Below are 22,738 nucleotides of genomic sequence, written 5' to 3' on the forward strand. Positions count from 1 at the left end.
TCACTCTCCAAATGGCCACAATGGCCAGAGCTGGGCCTTGCTGAAGGTAGCAGCCAGGAACTTCTTCTGGGTCTCCCAATTTGGTACAAGGGCCCTCCTTTCTCACGCTATTAGCAGGGTGTTGGACTGGAAATGGAGCAGCTGGAACTTGAACCAGCACCCATATAGGATAACAATGCCATAGGCTGAGGATTACCCTGCTGTACCATGGTACTGGCCCCTGGCAATGTATCTTTTCATTATTTGGAGCTTCATTTGCAGGTAAGAACAATGCTTAATATGTATGAGTAAATGAATGAATAATAAGTAAATGAGTAAATGGGGATATTGCCTATTTTGTCTCTGTATTTAGTGGAATTCTGACTAATGCACCCAGAAGTGTCTCTTAAAGCTCTGGATGTATATTTACAGCCACAAAAATTATCTTAAACAGCTGCATAGAATCACATAATTTGAATATACCACAGTGCATTCAATCATTCCTCAATGGGTGGCTGTTTATGTAACTTTTACTTTGCAGTGTTTTCAGTAAGTATTCTTTGTGTGGTCCTTCTTGAAGACATTCACTGTGATGCCTTTATGTCAAAAGAGGAAATTTTAGATCCCTCCTTTGGCATGGGCACATCCATAAAGGTACATAAAAGTGCAGGCCTCGGTTAACAATAGCTACTCTTGGGCATAGTGTTCAAGATACTTTAAAAGCAAAATGCAAGTGCATGTGACTTTTTAACAGTGAAACAAATATTAGCTAAAAACTTTTAACTTCCCTTTTCCAATGACAAGTGATGATGTAATTGGACTTCATCTGTTCCCCAGGGCGTGGAATATTGCAAACTGCCTGCAAGCAGATCACCTGTGGGGAAGTCATTTGGGTAACCCATAAGGCAATTAGCAGCATAGTAGCTCATCATTTAGTGCATTGTAAGGTCTTCAATTTTAAATTTCTATTATGTCTCTTGCATAAGCAGTGTGGAGCTTCATAAATGGACACCTATATCAGCTTTTTATCTTACAGGATTCCCAGAACACAGCTAGCTTTCTGTAAAGTCTACCCTGAATTTCCCAGAAGCACCCAATTCAGAAATCTGCAGTTGCAACACAATGCAATGATTCAGTCCCACAGCCAAGTCACAGGAGGAGCAGAAGGCTGTCTGCTGCTGTCCGGGCCATCAAAACAGATTAGAAAGGTGTGATCACAGAGGAACAGAACGCTTCTTCAATGTTTTCCTTTTGGGTTTTCCTTTCCTCATTGCTTCCTATCATCTCACACATTGTTGCAACATAGCAGTGTGATCATCTCAGGGCAATCTCACTGTCCTTCTTTTCCAGGGGTGCTGACCTGTCAGTCCTTTGGCTAAGCCCTCCAGGACCTTTGCACTCACTGCTCCTCTGCCTGGAAATGCTCTACACCCAGCTCTGCTGGCAAGGCTTAAAGCAGCTTTCTCTAATCATCGAGGCCCCCTCTCATTGTTTTCCGCAGCAGCACTCTGTCTTAGATTCCGTGAAGCACAGACCATGGTCGGGAACTATTTGTGTATGTAGTGTTCACATCTCTCTAGTTGAACGTGAAAGGGTGTAGGACTTTGCTATGTTCACTTTTAAAATGCACAACACACTGACTCGCTGTGGACCTTCAAGAATATCTCTCGGATGCATTCAACGTGGCTTCCCAGAAATCGAACTAAAACACTGATACTCAGCTCTTGTATGCGTATTAGAACTTTCTAGAGCATTTTTAAAAAATGGGCTTCTTAGGACACTTTCCAAAAGTACCTATTTACTGGGACTGCAGTGGGTCTCAATCTTTATTTTTTAAGAGCTATTCAGTATTTTTTAGCAGGGAGGGATCGCAGATTTACAGAGAGAAGGAGAGAGAGAGATAGAAAAAAAATATCCCATCCACTGGTTCACTCTCCAAAAGGCCACAAAGGCCAGGGCCAGGCTGATCCAAAAGCCGGAAGCTTCCTCTGGGTCTCTCATGTGGGTGCAGGGTCCCCAGAACTTACGCCATGCTCCACTCAGATCACACCACATGTGTTCTGAAATCTGGAACCTCTCCCTTCTGAGATGCTTACTCAGTCCGTGGTGTTCTCATAAACCCTACATCAATCAGGGCACAAATTTTGACTCTCCCTCTTTGAATTTAAAATGGCACTTAAGGGAAAGATCTGCTCAAAGGGAGAACTTTCTGATGTGAATCTCTTCTCCCTACTGTTTATATCCTCCTCTGCTTCCTTCTGCTTCAGCATGCTCACCCATTTTCCTCTCTTGATTGTCTTGCCTTTCTTATTTTCCCTTAGAAAGTTCTAAAATGCTTCTTCAAACATGTGCATGCTTCATTATTATTTTAATTCCTCATTTTTTTTCAGTTTTGAAACTTAAATATTTCTCTCTATAGAATTGTGAGCAATCTTATGTGTAAGGGGGAAAAAAAAAAACTTGTCCAAACATTCCACTTCATCCTCTTGCAAGGAGGCCACACAGATTATACTTCACCACAAATCCCAGCTGATCTTCTCATCTTCTCAGAGCAGGGGAACAGGGGGAATCTGGAGTGCAGGCGCTTGACCCTTCCGTAGACTGTGGGAGTTACAAAGTTCCTGGGAAAACAATAGACTCTCAAGGCATTTGGAGGAGAAGGGAGCATATGAAATTTTAAGTTTTGCAAATTCTTAAGCAAAATTGTCTTTCTTTCAATTAAACTCTTGATTTACGAGGAGTGAAGCTTGCACGTGGTTTGGACGCACCATGCTCTGGGGATGAAAAGAGAAGGAAATGTGATTGTACTTGGAAGACTTTTTAGGCTGTTGGCTCTCTGCTGAGAATGAGATTGGAGACACAGGGACAGAGTGGGGTAGGATTGATGCAGAGTGAAAGGGTGGATTGGACAGGATGCAGGGCCTGGCCCCTGAGCAAAGCATCACGTTGTTTGCAGCTGTGGGATGCTTTAGGGGTCCCATTTCCCTAGATTGCTGAAGCATCTCCTTTCTCTCTGATGAGGTGGTGAGGCAATACAGGGTGTGTTGGGTTCAGCCTTTTTGGTGCTGGTGGGAGCTTGGTGTCTATGTAAGTAGATGTGAAGCTCACAAGGCATGACACTCTGCAGAATTATTCCAGGGAAAAGGCCAGGTGGGACACAGCATGGTCATTGCAATGACCAAATAGCACACACTGTCCTCGCTGATTCGGCACTTTCCATTCTCTAGTGGAAACTTAATGGGAAATGCTTGTTTGTGTCAGTTTTTCTCATGATTTAAATGTTGTATGCTTCACCCAGGACACCTGTGCTTGTTGAGCAATAACAAGAGGAGGGTTTTGAAAGGTTTACAAAAGACTAGGCAGGGAAAGGGATGAGTAATGTAATAGTGATTCTCCCTGGGGTAGAAGACAATGAAAATGTGGGGAGGGAGGTAGAGAATGAGGGGATTGTGAAGAACATTAACTCTGTGTCCACCAAGCCAATATATGGATAGTGCTTTGCTATGCCCAGTGTTATATTAGGCTGAATCTGAGACTTTCCTCTCTTTATCATCTTCCTACTTTCTTCTCCACAGGGTTTCCTGGCTCCTAAGCAGGTTTGTGGTTTTCTTCTGTTTGTGTGTGTGTGTGTGTGTGTACGCGTGCAAATATCTCCTTGGCACTCATCATATTTGTTACACTCTAATTTCTGTACACATTTCTGTCTGTGCATCTTTGAGTCCCATGCCTGTGGAAGGTGCACCTTGAATCTTAACTAAACAAATTGGACAGGTAACATTCAGATTGGCAAGATAGGTCGATTTTCACATATTTATAAATAGCACAATATTAATGATGATGTTGATGACTTAATTTCCTAATACACTCAGAGATCTGATGAGGAAGATTGAAGCAATGTAGTGAGACTCATGAATTTTTTATTTCAGTTACCTGATAATTAACAAAATCAAAACCATCCCAAGGAGGATCAGTAGCTGAGCTGTAATTAATGATCATTCTATAGGCACGGTTGATACATATTTTTATTTTTAAATTAGTGTGGTCCTTAACTCATTTGTTGTTCTCCTCCCATTATCCTGAACCAGGGTTTCAACATGTGTCATATCCAGAAAGCTCTCAACAGCAATGACAATGAGAAATAGCAACAACAACTCTTCAGTTTTTCCATGCATCAAGGTCTGTTCCCAGTGCTTTGGATTTATTCTTCATGAAATACTAATGGGCTTGATGATACAATTGCTATCTTTCTAAAATAAAGAAATAGATGTATAGTTTAAATTATTTGTTCAAGGTTGCCCAATTTGGGAACAGGATGGGAGCAGGATTCCTGCCTGGGCAGTCTGCCCCCAGGGACTATATTCTTAAATTCTCTTTCATGTCACCTGTGTTCACACCACAGGAGGTCTGTACACATGGAGGAATAAACATTTTGAAGATCTGTTGCTGGAGACACTCTTTCAACTGAGTTTCCCATACTTACCCTCCCAGGGCAGGAATCATACCCGCTGAGAAATTGTGCCTGACTTCCTCTAGACTAAGATGGGTAACTGCTTTCCAAAATTCTGCAGAATCCTCCCCCCGCTTTTTAAATGAATCATGTAGCTTCAATTATAATCATCAAATTTTTTGACTGTTTCACCTATAAGCCTGAATTCCTCAAGGAGAAACACTTGATGCCTCAGGGCTTAGCACTTAGTAATCAAGAAGTAATTGATTTAACTAGTAAGGAAAAAATGATAATTAATTACCAGTTTTTCAAGAGCTTTACTATAAACATATTTACTGACATATTTTATTCATTCATTTCATCTTTTCATTTTTTTCATTCTTTTATTAGATACTTATTAAAGGAGAGTCTGTGTTAAGCCTTTTTCTGGTGACTGGACATACAAAGTAAGGAAACACGAATGGTCTCTGTTCATAAGAGTCTTACAGTATACTATCAGAAGTCTAGATATTAATCAAAATTAATTATAAAGTAGGAGAGTTATAAATGAGGAGAAATTATATAACTGAAAAGAAATTATATGGGGAAATTATATAACTGGAAAGAAGGGCCCCTGGATTCTACAGAAAACACTTAATCTTACCAAAATTCAAGTACTTCATTATTTGATTGTCCAGGGTATGTCAACTGTTTAAAGCACGCCAACTGAATGCATATTTAGTCAAGTTTGGTCAAGTCTAGACATGTCAATAGTTATTCTCACAAAAAGTCTTGGTATCACTGAGTTAGAGAGACCTCAACAATAATTGAATCCAGTTTCCCTTATGCTGAGAAAGTTTACATTAAACTTACAGGTAAATTAATTACCCAAGGAGATACAAATCAGTGCCATGTCAGGGGATTTAACACCTCAGTACCATTCCTTAGGAGCAAACTAATGTCTTCCTAAAAACTTCTGAGGCATTTAAGCACTTATCTTGATGGTTTTGGGTATTTTACACAGGACCCAGAGAAAAATTCAAATTGGCCAAATCAAGTCTGAGTTTTGCCAGGAATTAATTCCAAATTCATCTTGGTGCTACCCTCTGATGGGTAAATCCAGATAGCAGAGATCAAACTTTTAATCCTGGAGAACATTCTGAAAGAGTGAGTTTTTGTTTTATTTAGAGGAGGAATCATAAGATATTATTAAAACAACTTGAACATCTGGTTTGGGGATAAAGTCATGCTGTTGTGAAACTGCCAAGCCACAGAGCCAAGCTTACCAAGAAAGCCTTTCTCTCTCCCAGCCTTCTGTAAAGACTAAGACTCAACTATAATAATATTCACTCTCCAACACAAATGGAGAGTAAAAGAAACAGAGTCAAGTCTTTAAAACTCAAGGAAAATTCACCTGGAGGTTGGAAAATAAGAGCACCAAGGAGCAGCTAGACTCCCTTCCGAATCTTTGCTCAGTTAACTGCCTCCTATGCAAACTCTGAGTGAAAATAAATTTAAAAAGAGGCAATTTAAAAAAAGAAATTCTTGAGTTTTGATATAATTTTCCTCCCACTATCATTGCTTTCCCTTCTATCAGGTTGAAGCATAAAGTCAACCTTACAGATAAGAAGAATGGATTAACAGTGACGCTTAGAATATAAATGGGAGATGGCTGTTCTCTGTGTGTGTGCCTACTGTCTAGTTGTTCCACACAGCCCATAGACTACCTGTATTCTTACATATACTAAAATAAAACAAAACAATAAGCAATAAAACCAACTGTTGAACACCAATCAGATAATGGGCTTTGTAACAGTCTATGGACTCAATGACATGAGGGTATTTGCATATAAAGGAGTCAAAATACAACTAAACATACCTCTGCATCAAATGCTTACTAACCTTGAAACAGCCAGGAAAAAGGATGAAGGAAAGTCTGGGAATATAGCCAATTCATCTGCCCCCATTCCTCCCTACAATAACCAAGCGAGTCTGTTAGTTGTTATGGCACACTTTTCCTCATTTCAGATAGGTTGACCAATGATCAACTTTACCTGCTGTCCCCAAATCTGGGCTATCAATGAAGCAAACTAAAATTTCCAGATGGGACATCACAATGGACATTACAGTGTCAGAAAGTTAGGAAACAACCTGGGGATCTGTTTTTGCTCAGACTTTTATTTTTGCAGTGACCCACAGAGGGGAAATAACCTGTTTCAGTCTCCTAGCATCACTAGTGGCAATGCCCTGGCTGGACCCAAGTCCCATGACCTCAGTTCCAGAACCTTGCTTATTGTCTTTAATGTATAAAAATCATTTTATCTTTGTGCTACTCCACTGTTTTCCCATCTACTTATGATTTTCTATCTTCAAAAAACTTCATGAGAGAAGAAAGTAATATATAGCGATTAGGAATAATGCAATTTTTGTGGTCGCCAAGTGGTACCAATAAGCGGTAGACTGAAGACACTTTAGTAAAGAGACCATATCAAAACTGGCAACTGAACAGGAATTAGTTTTTTTCTTCCTTGATTGTGTCAGATTTTCCAAAATTAGAAAGATCATCCTCCCCTTTGAGTCTTCAAGTCATCATTTTTAGGGGTAGAACTTTGGGAAAAAAGATAGGAAAAGGAGGGAGATAACCAAGGAGGGGTCAGGAACTGAATATTTGCTGTTTTATATCAGAAATATGCTCTTGCATTGACTCTCTACCTACTACAAATGCTGAGAGGAATCCAGTATGTGCCAAATGGATGATGCTATTTTTTGTATCCGATAGCAATTTGCCAGAGGAAGTCAACTATAAACAGGTTTTTCAGCTGACAATCCAAGACTCCTCACAGGCTTGACTCAGCGGTTATTTGGTCCAAGGTACATAGAGCAAGTTTGCTAAGTCTGGGTCATTCTGATAAATTCTTGAAAACAGGGACCCCAGACAGCAAGGGGAGAACATCAAAGATCTCCTGGGGCTGTAAGCAAGAGCTGGCCACAGGCCTGTGTCCTCACTTCACTCCAGTTACAGGGCCTGCAGCAAAAGGAAGCTTACCAGGAAGAAGCTCTCTGCTTAAAGCCATCTGCTAAATTGTGGCTTCCTTAAAGATTTGAGGGGGAAAAAAAAACCCTCAGTAAATCATCTTGTTTGGCCTTCAACTCACCAAAATAAATCAATACTATCATTAATATTGTCAAGTCTTTGAAAAGAAGATCCTTGAGTGAGTTAAGTGACTTCCTCACTTAGGTAGGAAAGAGGGAGGTTATCAACAAGACAGAGGTCCTCCAGTGTTTGCATGCACCAAAATGTCCTGCAGATTCTCTATAGCAATGCTCACCACATCAAACGCCAAGGGCCTCTAACACTGGCAGGTCTGGGACTCGTGTGACAATGTTCATGTCTAACAAGTTCCCTGGTGTTGGCTCAGGAATCATACTTTCAGAATGTTTGTAAGAGGTAACAAGAAAAAGAAGTCAAGTCAGCCAATTGGTGAGCCAATATCGCTGACCTTTCCCAAGTTAGAGAGAGGGTCGTTAGTCCTTCCTTAGGATTCTATGTCATATTTGAATGTGGTAATGCTGAGTTAAGAAAGGCTGTGTTAACTCACATGGACAATGCATTTAAACACAGAGATGGAGAAAGAGAGAGAGAGAAAGAGAAAGGGAGAGAGAGAAACAGACAGACAGATTCATCCTGGGACTATTTGTTAATATTGAGGAAATATTGTGGAAGAGAATGTGGAAGAGAAAGGCCTAAAGAGTTGGCAGGACTCAATCCTGACTCTACCATGGCTGATTTAGTGCTGCCTGGCAACAGGCCTGTTAGTCTTCCACGCTTGAGTTTTGTTTTATGTGACCTGGAGTAACAGTGCTTTTCTTATTGCCTGCCGAGGTTGCTGAGGGAAGATCAGGTGTAAAGGCAAGAAGACAAAGCATTACAGAAGTGAAAGAAATTTTTCATTTCTTCATTCATTCAACAAAGTTACATTCATAAGCAATCATGTGCTGGGCTTGGGGAACCCAGATAATGAAGATTGTAAGAAAAAAAAATTTTCCCATCACTGAGGAAAGAAGAAATAACAGGTTTTTTTTTTTTTTTTTTTTATCAATGATATTTACTTGGTTGGGATAGAAAAAACTTTCAATGAGACCACAGCAGAGAGATCAGTAAAGGCAGCTCCAAAAGGACATTGAAAATGTGTATACTGAGAAAACAATTTGTGGGTTTCAATGTTTTTATCAAAAATGGGTTGATCTTTTACACCTATACTTGCCAGAAATGTTTATACTTAAAGGAGCAAGAATGCAACTAAACAGACCTATTCATAAAAGAACTGTTAGCTATAAAGGAAATGAACAAGAGTGTGGGAATTCAGCTAATGTCTCCTTGTCGGTTCAGCATTAACGTTACTCTGAAGTGAGGACTCACACATCCTTGCAAGCCCTCCCTACACAACTTCATGCTCCCTTACTGAAGTAAAAAGTGAGAAATTATGGAATAGTGGCAGAGAATCTAGGAAGAGGGTGGAAGGAAGGAAAGGCTTCCTTGTTCAGTTACTGGATCCCAATCTCTGTATTCCGAGTGACCTGCTATGACCCCGTGACTCCATTTGAATCCAAAATACAGAGGGAAATCAGGGCTAAGATTCAGCAGAATGGTTGGTTGAAACATTGAAATACTTGTGTGCTGGTGGGTAAAAGTAACTGCCTCTCGAAGGGTTCTCATCCCTGCTGCTGGGGGCAATTGAGTCCCTCACTGGACCCTGGACTTCTCTACAGTTCAGCCAGTAAGAAGCTAACACTGGGTACAGTGGGTGAACCACCCCTCCACCTCCCCATCGCAGCTCCAATACACTTTCTGATTGGTTGTACCAAAATCAGAAAGTTCAAGACCGTGGCTGTCACTTGACTCTCATTGCCCACGCAGTATGGGCGAGGATCCTGCACACGCATATCTGACAGTTTGGGTTTGCATGCTTGACAGCTTCACTTCTTCCTAGGCAAAGGTAGGTTTCTTAGTGGCTGAGGATGGAAACAAACAAACAAAGGCAAGGAACTGACTGACGGGGAGAGAATGAGGGGTAGGTAGGAAGACAGCTTTTCTCTAGTGGTGGGATGTGCTGAGCAAATACCTTTCGGAGTGCAAAGGAAAAGCAGGAGCTCAGAATTTGTCAAAGGGCTTGTAGTTCTTTGAATAACAAAGTGTTATTGTTCCATAGTAACTGCTCCAGCCCACACTACAAATGTATTCCACTCTAATCTCCTCTTCACTGGAGAGACAAAAGTCAGAGCATGTCTCCTTTGCACAGCCCTGCAACCTGCTACTGGGAGAATGGCTTTCTTGTTCCGCTGGGACTCTGTTCTCAGAGTTGCACTTTCTTGGCAAATCTGCCCAGAGTATCAGAGTCCCCAGGCACACCCCGGATCATTGATATGTTTGGAATTTAATCAAACGCCCCACAGACTAGGACGATTTAACTTGCCCTTGGAAGCACCCACTTTAAAAATATTTAAAAGCTATCAAAATACAAATTATTAGGACTCTGCCCTTCACAATGAGCTTTGTAGGAGTTGTGTATTTTAATATACGCCTCATTCGTCCCAAGGATCTAGCTCAGGCGGTGCCGCAACTCACATTGGAGCACAGCGAGTGGTAGAAAGATGGCGAGGTTCCAACTCTGTTTTCCAGTGAGACGGCTCTGCCTGGCTCTTGGCGTCTCTTGTCTTGAAGGAGGGGCCTGGAAAAGCCTTTCAACCACAGTCTCGGGTGGCACGGTCTTTACGCCTGGAATTTCCAGTGTTGGAGTTCCAACATTGTGGCTGTGAAGTCTCGCTGTGCGCAGTCACAGGTCTCAAAGTCAAGGCCCACAGGAGCCTACGGGTCTAGGAGCTCAGAGAGAAAAATAAAACAAAACATAGCAAAGCAAAAACTTTGCTGCTTTCCAGCATTTCAGTTCCCATGGATAGCTCCCATTGTGTCCATTGACCCTGGTCTGAGGGTTGGCTTCAGAACCTCTGATTCTCCAAAGCCTGTAACCTATCCTCTCCACCTGACTCCCCAAAATGTTCCTCTCTCTCCCACTTCATTGGAAATATTCACCTTTCCCATGCACTACTTCTTTCTGCTTCCAAATGTCCTTTGTTTTCATCCATTCTCTCCTCCTTTCCTTGGCCTCCAGGGCAGTTTTTATCCTTCTCACCAAAGGAACACTCCCTTCTGGACTGGTGATGGAATACCAACGATATTCTCCTTTTGGGCAGTTCTACTAGCTCTCTTCCTCCATTTTATAAGAAGGACCTTAGTCCTTTCCAACATGTAAAATCTATACCAGGACCCTCTTAAGGCCTTTGAACTTGCACATCACCTTGCTCTCTTCTTTCTTTCTGAGGATTCTTGAATGTGTAACCTATTCCTATAAGGTCCGTCTACAAAAAATATTTTTATAGGAAAGGCATATTTATAGAGAGAAGGAGAGACAGAAAGTTCTTCCATCTGTTGGTTTATTCCCTAAATTCCCACAGCAGCCATTGCTAAGCTGATCTGAAGCCAGGAGACAGGGACTTCTTCCAGGTCTCCCATGTGGATAGAGGGTTCCAAGGCTTTGGACCATTCTCCATTGTTTTCCTGGGCCATAAAGCAGGGAATTTGATGGGAAGTGAGCAACTGGGACTTGAATCAGTGCCTATATGTGATGTTGGCACTTATAGGTGTAGGATTAGCCAATTGATCTATCACACTGTAAGATCCTTCTTAGCCATTCATTACTTACATCCTTGCCAACTGAACTCAGGTCAAATGCCTCATTGTGAAGGTTTCAGCAACTGGTAAATATTCAACCATTGCAGCTCAATCCATCAAAGTCTTCATCCCACCCTTCCCCCAACTCTGAAGCACAGCACCATGACATTTCCTGGATGATCCCCTCCTTGCCTGAGACAGAAAAGTCCCAGGCTCTCTCTCCTGCCTTTCTTTTCCCTCCACCACGCCCCTCCTCTCCTTCATGCTCATCTCTGCCCTCCCTCCATTCCTCCCCTCTCCTCCTCTCCCTTACTCCCCTTTCCTTTCTTCTTTGCCAAGCACCATCCCAGCATGTTTTCATGGACTCCCCCTTGCTTCTGTGGAAGTGATTCCCAAGTGCTTTCCTCTGGAACTCTCTGGCCTCCCGGCTTCCAGACCCACACTCGGTTTGCTGAATTTCTCCTCTTGTATCTCAACCCACAGTTTTCAATACCCAAAACCACACTCTTCTTGAAACCTACTCACCCTTCTGGCCTCTTTATTTATTTTTTAAAATGGTATAAATATTACCCTATTCATGCAAACTAAACACATTTCATAGTTTGCACTGTTACACTCCATTTTATGTTTGGTAAGTCGTTTTCTGAGTTGGCTCCTGGCTATACTCTGTTTTTGCATTTATGATCACCCAAATTCATAACTTTCTCTTTTTCTTGGACTCCTCTGATAAAAGCTTCTCATGGTTTCACAATTTTGTTAAGCTCAGACTCTTTAAAATGCTACTTACTGAAGGCCCTAAAATATTTGTTTTCAGACTTAATTCTCAACACTCATGAAATTAGCCTATTTCTTAGTTGACTGATACAACTCACAATTCCACAGTGATTTTCAGTTTCTGCCTCCCAGGAATATTTTTGCTCAAATACAACAGGATGCCACCCTCTTTGGAACTTAATCTGCATTTTAGGTCCTGACCATTATCTGCTGCATATTATAGACTTTTGATGGGCTGATTTCTTTACTTTTTCCTTTCTAGTTTTAAGGCCTTTGAAAGCAAAGAATATACCAAAGACCTTTTTAGAAACTTGCATAGTACTTCAGGCAGTATCTTCTGCAGAGAAGGTTCCGTGAAATATTTGTTGCACCCTGACTAAAATAACGCCTGTATTTCAAGAAATTTTATCATCTTGTGTTTTGAAAAGATTTCAGAATTTTCTTTTATCAACATTTAATTTTAATCACAAAAAGTGCTAGTCACCTTACATATGTATTCTCAAAATAAATTTATTTCTGTACAAAGAGAGCTACTTTGACCTGCATTTTGGGAGTGGTCTTAGCTTCCTATTTAAACGATTTAGTGGAGACAGGATGCAAGTGTGAGCATGTGGCTGTCATACGCAAATGAGCTTCACGACCGTGGTTTTATGGAATTAGTATTCCTTCTAAAAATAAACCTAAAAATGACTAAAGCTTTATAATAGCATAACATCCAAGATACAAAGCACAGTATCTCTTACATCCAATTCGATTCTCCTGTTTGCCTGTCATAAAATTTAGGGAAAGGCAAATAAGAGAAGGTGACACGCTTAACCACAGACCATGAATGGGTCCCACTGCTAGTATTTTTATGACTCTGTATATCCAGAAACAAGCAAAGCAAGTTAAGTTGTTGAATCACAAAATTAAAAAAGAAACAACAACTTGAACATCTAATGACAACAACCAAGTTGATGGTTTGGCACAGAGATTATATCTTAATCCCTTGCTTGTTCCTCGTCCGGATGAAATTTGCTTCTTAACTCAGTTAGTCCATATGGATTTGTTATAGAGAGTTGATTACTATTTGCATGAAACTTATGTTGATTTCCTCAACTCAGGAGAAACCTGACAACATGTGAAGCAAAAACTCATGGTTACAGCAACAGCCAAAAGTTAACCATGCAGTATCTTGTCACACAACTGGATGCTTGGTGATAACATCTAACTTGTGTTAAATGGAGAAAATGTGGTTGGCAAACTATAATGCAGATCTTTTAAAACTGTTTATTTGTAATGAATGCGTGCACACGTATGTGTGTGTGGTTGTTCATTTTCAGAGATGTTTATGTCTACTTTCGCTCTGAGTTTTGAGTGGAAGCTGGGAGTCCTATCTCACTTCGGTGATCGGAACCCTCGGCAACAAGCGGACTCCTGAAGCCATCTTGGATCATTTCTGTGCCACAAGCCATGTTTTCTTCTCCCAAACTATTTTCTCCCAAACTATTTTGAAGTAAGTTCAAGGAAATTCAAAACAGCAGGGTTGAATGGAAAAAATAAGAAGTCTTTTGTTCAGCATGCATAGTTTGAATCATGTCAGGAAATTTTGCTACTTCCATTTCATTACATTTAACTTTGGAGGAATTTTTTTTTTTAACAGAATCAAGAGAACTTCTAAGTCAGGAGGCTGTCCATTTCTGAGTTTCATGGACAGATGGCCGACTCAAGCGCATAACAAAGGGTCTTCTGTGATGTTGCCAATTCCATTTCATGAAATCTTTTTTGGTATAAACTGGAGAAAGCACTTTGTTCCGTTAAAGACTTTTTTTTCCTGCCAGCTGTCTTTGCCAAGGTCAATGTTTCTGTTACTTGGAGGAAAGTAGACACGCCCCCTGGTGGCTGATTCCTACAGAGACGATTTTCTTTACTAACGACGGTAGCTAAAATGTCATAGCAAACTTAGTATAAACTCATTTACAAGATATGCATTGAGTTTGCATTATTGCTAGGTAATGTACAGAGTGGCTGCAGTAGAAAAATGTAGGAAAGATCTACTTCTGAGTTTCCTGCGTAGTAGCCCACCGCTGGACCTCTTCACAAAGCAGCTTCTCTGTGTATTTTATTTTTTCAGTTTTCAGGCGTACTTATGTTTGCACTGCTTACCTCAAAAACATTATTAAAGACCTCAAAACATAAAACAACAAAGCAGTCATCTTCCTCCTTCCTTCCTTCCTTCCTTCCTTCCTTCCTTCCTTCCTTCCTTCCTTCCTTCCTTTCTTCTTCTTTACTTTTCCCTTACTGAGCATTGTCTCATCCTTTTGTGTATTAAGGATATATTCCATATGAAAAATCACTCCCTTTCCTGAATTACTTCTCACTTCTTTTCCTCTATTTCCTATGGTTTCCTTTCTTTCCTTTTTTAAAATCTGCTTCCCCTTCAAACTCCTCTATTGGGTTTTTCATTAATCATAGTGTTTTACGTCTTTTGAATATTTCTTTTTAGAATAATTTCGCTTTCAAAGGTTACATTATCTCTTAAATTCTTGAGGAAATAAAGAGTATCATTTTGGAATAATTTTCTTACTTTGTATTATCTGGTCTTGTTTTCTTTCTCCTGAGTACACTTTAGTTACTGACTTTCTCATGCTGAGTCTTTCTTCAAATATTGGCTGATTCGATGTCTACTCTTATTTAAGAAAGGGTATAGTTTCCAGGTAAGATAATGAAATATTCTGCTAAAACAAAATTTCCTATAAACAATGAATACATTTTCAGTGTGTCCAAAAGATCATGTTTTGCTAACTCTGGCAACTCGGAGAGGAGCAAAACAGGTGAAAAAAAGGCACTTGGAGACAAACTGTTGACTCGCGGGGTGTCCCTAGGGTGACCTGGCTGGCGCATTTCATCAGAACAAACCTCATCATCCCTACTGTGTGTGGACCTTCACTCTCTGGAGGCGCCTCATAGGAGTCTCTGGTCTTCAGAGCATGGCTGTGGGTGTTCTGGCATCCGGGGCGAGCTGAGAGATGAGTCTGCCCAGCCCCTGGAATGCACACTGTGAGCCATTTTCCTTGCTCTCATGAGGTCTTTCTGTCAGGGGGTTGTTTGGCACACTATTAATAAACCTATCTATTTCAGCTGCCTTCCCAGGTACTTCTAATTTCCAATTTCTGGGCTTTATTGGGGTTTTACTGTGAGAATCAGGTTGCTTCTGGGCGTTCCCCCACTGTCAATTTAGAGTGCAGCCTTCCCGGTCTTGGCCATCTATCATCCAGAATGTTGGTGTGGCTGTTGTTGTTGTTGTTTTCTCCCATGTTCTTTTTCTCCTTATGGGCTAATATCTTTGCTATCCATCCTTTTATTGTCTTTTCAGTGGGTTTTTGAGATGGATGTAGATGTAAAACATATGTTAAATCAGCCGTCTCTGACTAGAAGCACAGCCATGAATTTCCAGATTCACCCGAGCAGAGTGATTTAATTTCTCTTTTCCTGATTTTCTTTCATAAAGTGAGAAGGCTGAAGGAGATGCTTGTTGATGGCTCCCACACAAAATTTTAGAATGGAAGCATCTGCTATATCATCATTGTAACTGAGACCATTATCCACTAACAGCTTCTGGAAACTTCCAAAGGAATTTTGTTTTTGTCTCCCAAGGAACAAAGGCACAATGCATCCTTTCAATCCCATTTCTCATCTGCCATTTGCAGTGATAGGATTTTTAGCAGAGCCTTCCCTCAAGTTTGCTCTGTCCAAATGGGAAAAATCAACCAATTTTTTATGAAGCTGCTATGAAAGATTCATCCATAGGAAAATGTTGCTCGTGTGGAAGCCAGATGCAAATATTAATTGAAATTGTTCTTTTTTCTTAGATTATATATCTTCTCTGCATTGTAAGTAAAGGTCTTTTCAAATTCTTCTGGTTGAGGAATTATGATATTTACTTTTATTTGCCTGGGTTTGTTACAATTAGTTACTGCTCCCTGTAGGTTGATAATGAATGTTGTTTCTATAAAACACTGAGTCCTCAAACACATTAACAACACTATTAAAAGGGCTCTTCAGAATATGGTAAAATGTCTGGGTCGCTGCCACCCATGTGGGAAACCTGAATGGAATTCCCCAGTCCTGATCATTGTGGCCACTGGGAAATGAAATATCCTCTCCCTCTCTCTCTCTCCCTGTCTTTCAAACATACAAAATAATTCTTCAGAATTAAATGAATTAATTTAAATCACTGACATGTGAAGTGATAGGTCGAGTACTTTACATATATTATCGCTGATCTTCAAAATCATGCTGCTAACTAAGTTGTATGAATTCGTTTTGAAGATGAGAATATTAAGACTCATGAAAGTTAAGAAATTTGGCCAAGTCCACTTGGGTTCTATCTGCCTCCAAACTTCCTGTATTTTCTTTTCCTTTTGCCTTCTTAACTCTTTTAAGATCACTTAACTGTTCCTTCTTAACTCTTGAGACCCTCAATATCTTGGATAACATTGAGGCTGAAATGTGAAGAAGCCTAATGTTTCAATGTTCATTTGGACCTTCCGGTCAAAGATGGCCCACCCACTATGGATTCTGAGAGTCTAGTCTTCAAAGGTCACTTTTGCCTTCCTCTCCAGTGACTTCTTCTAGCCTGTGGTACTCTTATAAGCCTGGCTTCCTTGTAAAGTTTTCTTTTTCTTTGTCAAGCAAAATCTGTTTGCTCTCTTCTTTATGTTCTCTGAGTAATGCTCACTGTATAAAGTTGCCTCTTTTAAAAAAATGTTTGACCTATGAGTGTGACAATTAAATAGCAATTAATCAACTTTCTCCTTGTCTGTTGTACGATCGCTGGGGACGGCAGGTGTCTGACCACTCCCTCATGCCATCCCATCGCACCCCCAGAGGGTAAGCTCCACACCAGTTAAAACCAAGAGCTGTTTCTGTGCATGCTTTTTAGAGCCTGGTGAATGCTGCATTGTATGCATTCTGTAAGTATAACTCCTAGAAGACACTCTTCCCTTGCTCCTCCACTTCCCCCACAACACCCCTCCCTCCCTTCCTTTTCTTCAACAATATATGGAGGATCATGGTTTTAATCCACTCTATTCATAGGCTTAATTTGTCACTATTCGTAATATTCCTCAGAGTAACCATGTAAGATTGGCATTTGATTTTGGGAAGCTTTTCTTTAAAAGGTTCTACTTATGTATTTAGCTGAGAGGACGAGAGAAAGAGAAAGAGAGAGAGAGAGAGAGAGAGAGAGAGAGAGAGAGAGAGAGTGCTTGCATGCTCATTCCCTAATTGCTCACAATGGCTGGGGATGGGCGGGACCAAAAGCAGTAGCTGGGAACTCAGTACAGGTCTCCCATGCAGATGGCAGAAACTCAGCTGTGTGAGCCATCACTGCCGCCTGCAGCGGCTTGCATCAGCAAAAAGCTGAAGTCAGGTGCCGGAGTGAGGTATCAAACCCACGTACCTGAGTCGAGGACATGGACATTTTATATCCATGAACTACTTTATAAGTGAAGAAATTCTGGCACAGAGAAGCTAGATAAGTTGCCCAAACTCACAAAAGTTGGCAGAGCTTAGGTTTGAGCTCAAGTTACTGGCTTTAAACAATTCCATAATCCTAGTCATTACTCTCTCTCTCTCTCTCTCTCTCTCTCTCTCTCTCTCTTTGGCTATTCCCTCTGTGGTATTTTTTTTCCAACAGGCATTTCCTCAAGTCCTAACACAAGATTAGGGCCCAGTCGTTTCTCTGTAAGGAGGTGAATGAATAGTTATCATATCAGTCACATGTGTTAAGCACCTGGTCTGTGCTCTTGCAAGCTCTTGGTGGTAGACACCAAGACACATAAGACCTGGTTTTTAAGCTTATAGAGATCGGCATCCAGCAGGGGACCCTGAAACCTGTGTGTAGGAATATTGGAGATGGATGCTCATTGCTGCCGGCAAGCCTTGAGGGAGGTATGAGAGGGCTTCTGACGGCTGCAGGCAACACAGGAGGTACATGAATCCTGAGGAAGGCAGAGGTAGAAGTGCTCCTGGGAAGGGACAGCCATGACCACTATGGCTTACACAGAGGCCACAAATGAAAGGACAGGGAGGGTAAGAGAAAAGCAGAGAGTGGGCGTTCAGAGCAGAATGCAATAGAGGAGGCTAAGAGCCGTGGATGTGGATTTGAAGCTCAGTTCTTCCTTTGTAACCTGGGTTAGATTTCTTACCTCCTTACCCGTGATTCCTCTCCTGTAGAATAACTGTACCTAGAGTACCTCCCTGGGGGGGTTCAGGCAAGATCCTCTGCCGTGAGACTTGTCAAGCACTTAGGATGTGGTCTGGTTCAAGGAAAGTGCTCAGAATTATTCCAAAGGGGAAAACTGTCCTCAGTGTGTAGAAGGCACTGAGAGACAAGATTTGCTTCAGGAGAGTTAGAAGAAATTTGTGGGTTGTCCTAATTATATAAAAAAATTATTATAGAACAGGTCATGTGTGTGTAGAGGTATCGATGCCCTAGTTATTTGGATGGCTAGTGTTGTACGGTGGCAAGGAAAGGCCCTGCTTGCAATTCTGGAATCCCATATCAAAACACCGGTTCAAGTTCTGCTTCTGTTCTAGCTCCTGGCCAATCCACCTGAGATTGCTAATGATGGCCCAAGTTCTGGGAATCCTGCCACACACTTCTGAGAGACCAGGATAGAATCCCTGATTCTTGAAATTGGCCTGTCCTGGACCTGGCCTTTATGACCATTTGAGAAGTGAACCAGCAGGTAGAAGATTCTCTCCCTGCCCCCAGCCTCTCTTGATCTGCCTTTCAAACAAAATAAATAAATACATCTCAAAAGACAGTCTTAGTGAGAAGGAACTATTGTTTTCATCTGCACATAAATATGCAGAGGCACGGATATATTAAAAAAATATTCTCACATTCAGTAAATACGTGGCAGATACAGGGTTTAATTAGGGACCTATCTCTGGTGTCCTTTTACTGACCCACAATGCCATGATGATTTTGTGGTTTTATACATTTAAAATGGGCTCAAGATACATCAGATCCAAAATCATTCTTGGCTCAAGGGAGTGATTTGAAAACAACAACCAAAAAAATAGGACAAAGCAAGGAGCAAATACTCACATGAATTATTTTTGTTGTAGGAAGCAGGAGGTGGGCACAGCGCGTTAATCTGCTGCTTGTGATGCATGCCTTGTGTAGCAGAGTGCCTGAGAATGAGGCGCACCACCATTTTCTGATTCAACTTCCTGATCTATAACGGAGAAGAGGCAGATGGCGGTTCAAGTGCCTGAACCTCTGACACTCCGAGACCTGAATGGAGCTCTTGGCACCTGGCTCACGACTGGCCCAAGCCCAGGCACTACAAACATCTGGAGAGTAAAGCAATTGGAAACTCTCTCTCTCTCTCTTCCCTCCATCCCCTTTCTCTGCCTCTCAAATAATTGAGATAAACAAAACTTTTTTTTAAAGAAGCACTCTTGTTGGTTTACACCTGCTTAAGTTTCTTTCCAGGGATAGTTGAGAATCCAAGTCCTCTGAGAAAAACCATCAAGTTTGCATAGAACTAAAATTGACTCCTCCATGGCCAAACGTATGAGAAATAATTCGTGACATTTTTCATGTTCTCCTTTAAAAATTTTTTCATCCACATCTGAAATTTCACCTATGTTTTTAGATTGAAGTCTTAAAAAGAAAATATTTTTAAAAGATGAAACTCATTAAAGGCTTGAAGTCACTCATACAGTAAGTATACACCGTTTTAGAAAAGGAAGCAGTGAAGTACAGCTTTCACCAAACCTTTCAAGTGAGACTTCAAGGAGCATCTAGTGATGAGAAAGTCAAAAGAAAAGGCGGGGCTTGCCTTGAAACCTCTGACTTTGGGCAGGCCACTTGACATTTCTGAACACCCGATTCTTTCTCTGTCTCTGATGGGCTAACAGTAACAACAGGTGCTGCAAAGCGTATGCCATGAAGCAGAGCTGTGTGTGTTCATCTAGACTATTTTGCCCCACATCCAGCAAACAGTGAATGGTCATAGTAGCTTTCCTGATATCCCTCAACCAGCTAGTACCAGAAAACAGAATCACAACTCCCAAGTCTGTTTTCCAGTAAAGCTGCCTTTTCAAAACAAACAGCAACAACAGTAACAACGAAACAACAGCTTAATATAAACATTCTCAGTCTGATTGGTTTTTGCCTCTTCCAGGGACAGGTTCACATATCTTTATTTCTTATTCTTATATCTTTGGTTATTAGAGGAAGTCATTATATAGACAGTCTTTTTTGCAAATTTCTGAGCAGTAATATTAATCTTAGATCAAGGTCAGGCAGCTTAATTGATGGTATATATACTAAAAATTGTTACTTTAGGTAACTTTACTAAAATAAAAGTAGTACCTGATGTTAAAGAATCAAAATAATAAAAGTCTTCATAAATAACTGCAGATATATGTACCAGTGTTTATGATGCCCATATTAAAAATGATACACTTTTCAGGTTTAACAACTAGCACGTTTTTAAAACGTCACGGCAGGGGAAGTATCCAGAACTTGCAAAATCAGAAACAGGACATCTTGTCTCTTATTCATTCCATAGTTTCAGGTACAGGTGAAGTTCTGCCCTGGATTGAGAAGATGTGGCCATTATTTCCACTGTTTCTTCCCACCCCTTCTTGGCAGAGGGAATGGGGAGAGATTCAAAGTGGAGGGGATAAAGATTAGGGGTTAACTGTGTTCTGAGAAAGAGCATGCAATTGATAGGGGTCACCAGGAAATCACTTCCCAAGGAGAGCCCCTGTCTTTGAAATCCTTTTTCATTCCTGGTCTAACAAAGCCTTAGTTCATTGAACCTCAAAGGATGATCCTAAGCAGATGGTTTGGGTCGGCTTTGATGGCTGGGGTGTTTGAACTGCAGTGGGGGTTAAAATGGTCTATTTCAGTTTGTTTGTGTATCTGCTCAGGATTCCTCTCAAGGAAGAGCGGGTTTCATCCTGTGGGAAACCAATATCTCTCTGTGAGTATTATGCCGGCTTAGGAAAACACAGTCACATTTCAAGGACCTCAGCTGATCCTATGGAGAACTGGCTCCTCAGATAACTCAATGCTTCTCTGGTCCACTTGGTTCGAGGGAGGGTATCTGCCTTTCTTGCTTCCTTCTGCAGGTACATGTCTGCAGTTGGGAAGGCCCTTCCAAACCTTTCCAATTGGCTAGTTCTTGCTTTTCTTCCCTGGATTTCCTCCTGTGATCTTCCTAAATCATTTACCTTCAAAATCAAAGGGACAGGATTTCAACATCTGTTTCATGTTCTGGGAGAGCAGCAGGGTCAATGCCCTCTGGACTTGGCTCCATGTTGGAGGACAGGGTTGGGAGTAAATTATGTGATGTGATTTTCCAATTTGTATCCATGTCTTCAAAGGAAATAATTTTATTCTACAATATGACCTGTCTTCTCTAGGCTAAATGAATAACTACTCAATTTGTTCCGTGGACATTCCTCCCTTAGAATATATATGGTCCATAAGGCCAACAATTTGTCTAGTTTTGTTGGAATATTCTGAGTGTATTGTACACAGAAAGTCTTCTTTCACTTAAACGAGTCAATGAACTGCCCAGATGCCAGTCCTGAGAAGCTGGGTTGTGCTGAACTAACCTGCAACTTACAATTCTTACTGGTTTAGTGAACATTGCAAGTCATCTGGGAGCTCTACTCCACACCTCCTCATTTGGAACCCAAGCTGACAAGACCGTCACCAACTTGACTGCTGCTTGTCACAGGGTAGAAGAAAAGAGAGATCTAGGTTTTGAGCCAGAAATAAAATAATCTGGCCTGGTCGTGACATATGCCTCTTGTCCTTGCAACTCATTGGACAGAACTTGTCACATGGTCTCTGCCAGACCACAGGGCGTGCATAACCTCACTATTTCTGAAAGTTTTAGTAGCAATAATGACTACTACGCTGAAGGGAGGAAGGCCTTAGCTTTTTTTTTTTTATTATTTAAGAGAACTCTGGCTAGAATTAGAATTTTGATGGAGCCATGAGACAAATCCATTTACAAAAAATGATTATTAAGGTCACCTTAAATAATATGACCTAATCCATTTGGGCTGCTATAATAAATTTCTGTCCTCTAGGAGCTTAATATTTTATTTAGAATTGGCACAGGGGCTCAATCGGCTAAGTCTTCACCTTGCAGGCCCGGCAACCCATACAGCTACCAGTTAGAGTCTTACTTGCTGCACTTCCAATCCAACTCTTTGCTTATGGCCTGAGATAGCAGTGGGGCATGGCCCAAAGCCTTGGGACCATCTGAATTTGAAGAGTTAAATTTGCCTTATATGCAGATGACATGGTCTTGAAGGTTACAGAGTAGTACCAAATATTGCAAAAAAAAAAAAAAAAGTAGAATTCATAAAATAAGTTCAGGAAGTTTGTAAAACATAAAATCAACATACAAATCATTAATATTTTTAGATACAACAAGTTATGTCAAAAGACCAGAACAATTTTACTTTAGTAGCTGCAAAAAATTGCTTATGAACAAATGAAACTAGGAAGGTGAAAGGTCTCTACATGTGAAACGATAGAACACTAATGAGAGAAATTGAAGAAGATGAAAATAAGTGGAAAAATATTCCATGTTTATGAATTAGAAGAGTTAATTAACATTGCTAAAATGTTAATATTACTAATAGCAATCTACATTCAATGCAATCAGGGTAGGAAAGTCTTTTTTTTTTTCAAATAAGTAGGAAAAGAAAACTCTAAAATTTGAATCCAAAAATCCAAGCAAACTTGAACAGTAAAAAAAGCTGGAATTATTACACTACCTGTCCCCACAACTATAAATCTA

This window comes from Ochotona curzoniae, unplaced genomic scaffold (genome assembly GCF_017591425.1).
Source record: "Ochotona curzoniae isolate NIBS_2020 unplaced genomic scaffold, NIBS_Ocur_1.0 contig_1014, whole genome shotgun sequence".
Classification (NCBI taxonomy): domain Eukaryota; kingdom Metazoa; phylum Chordata; class Mammalia; order Lagomorpha; family Ochotonidae; genus Ochotona; species Ochotona curzoniae.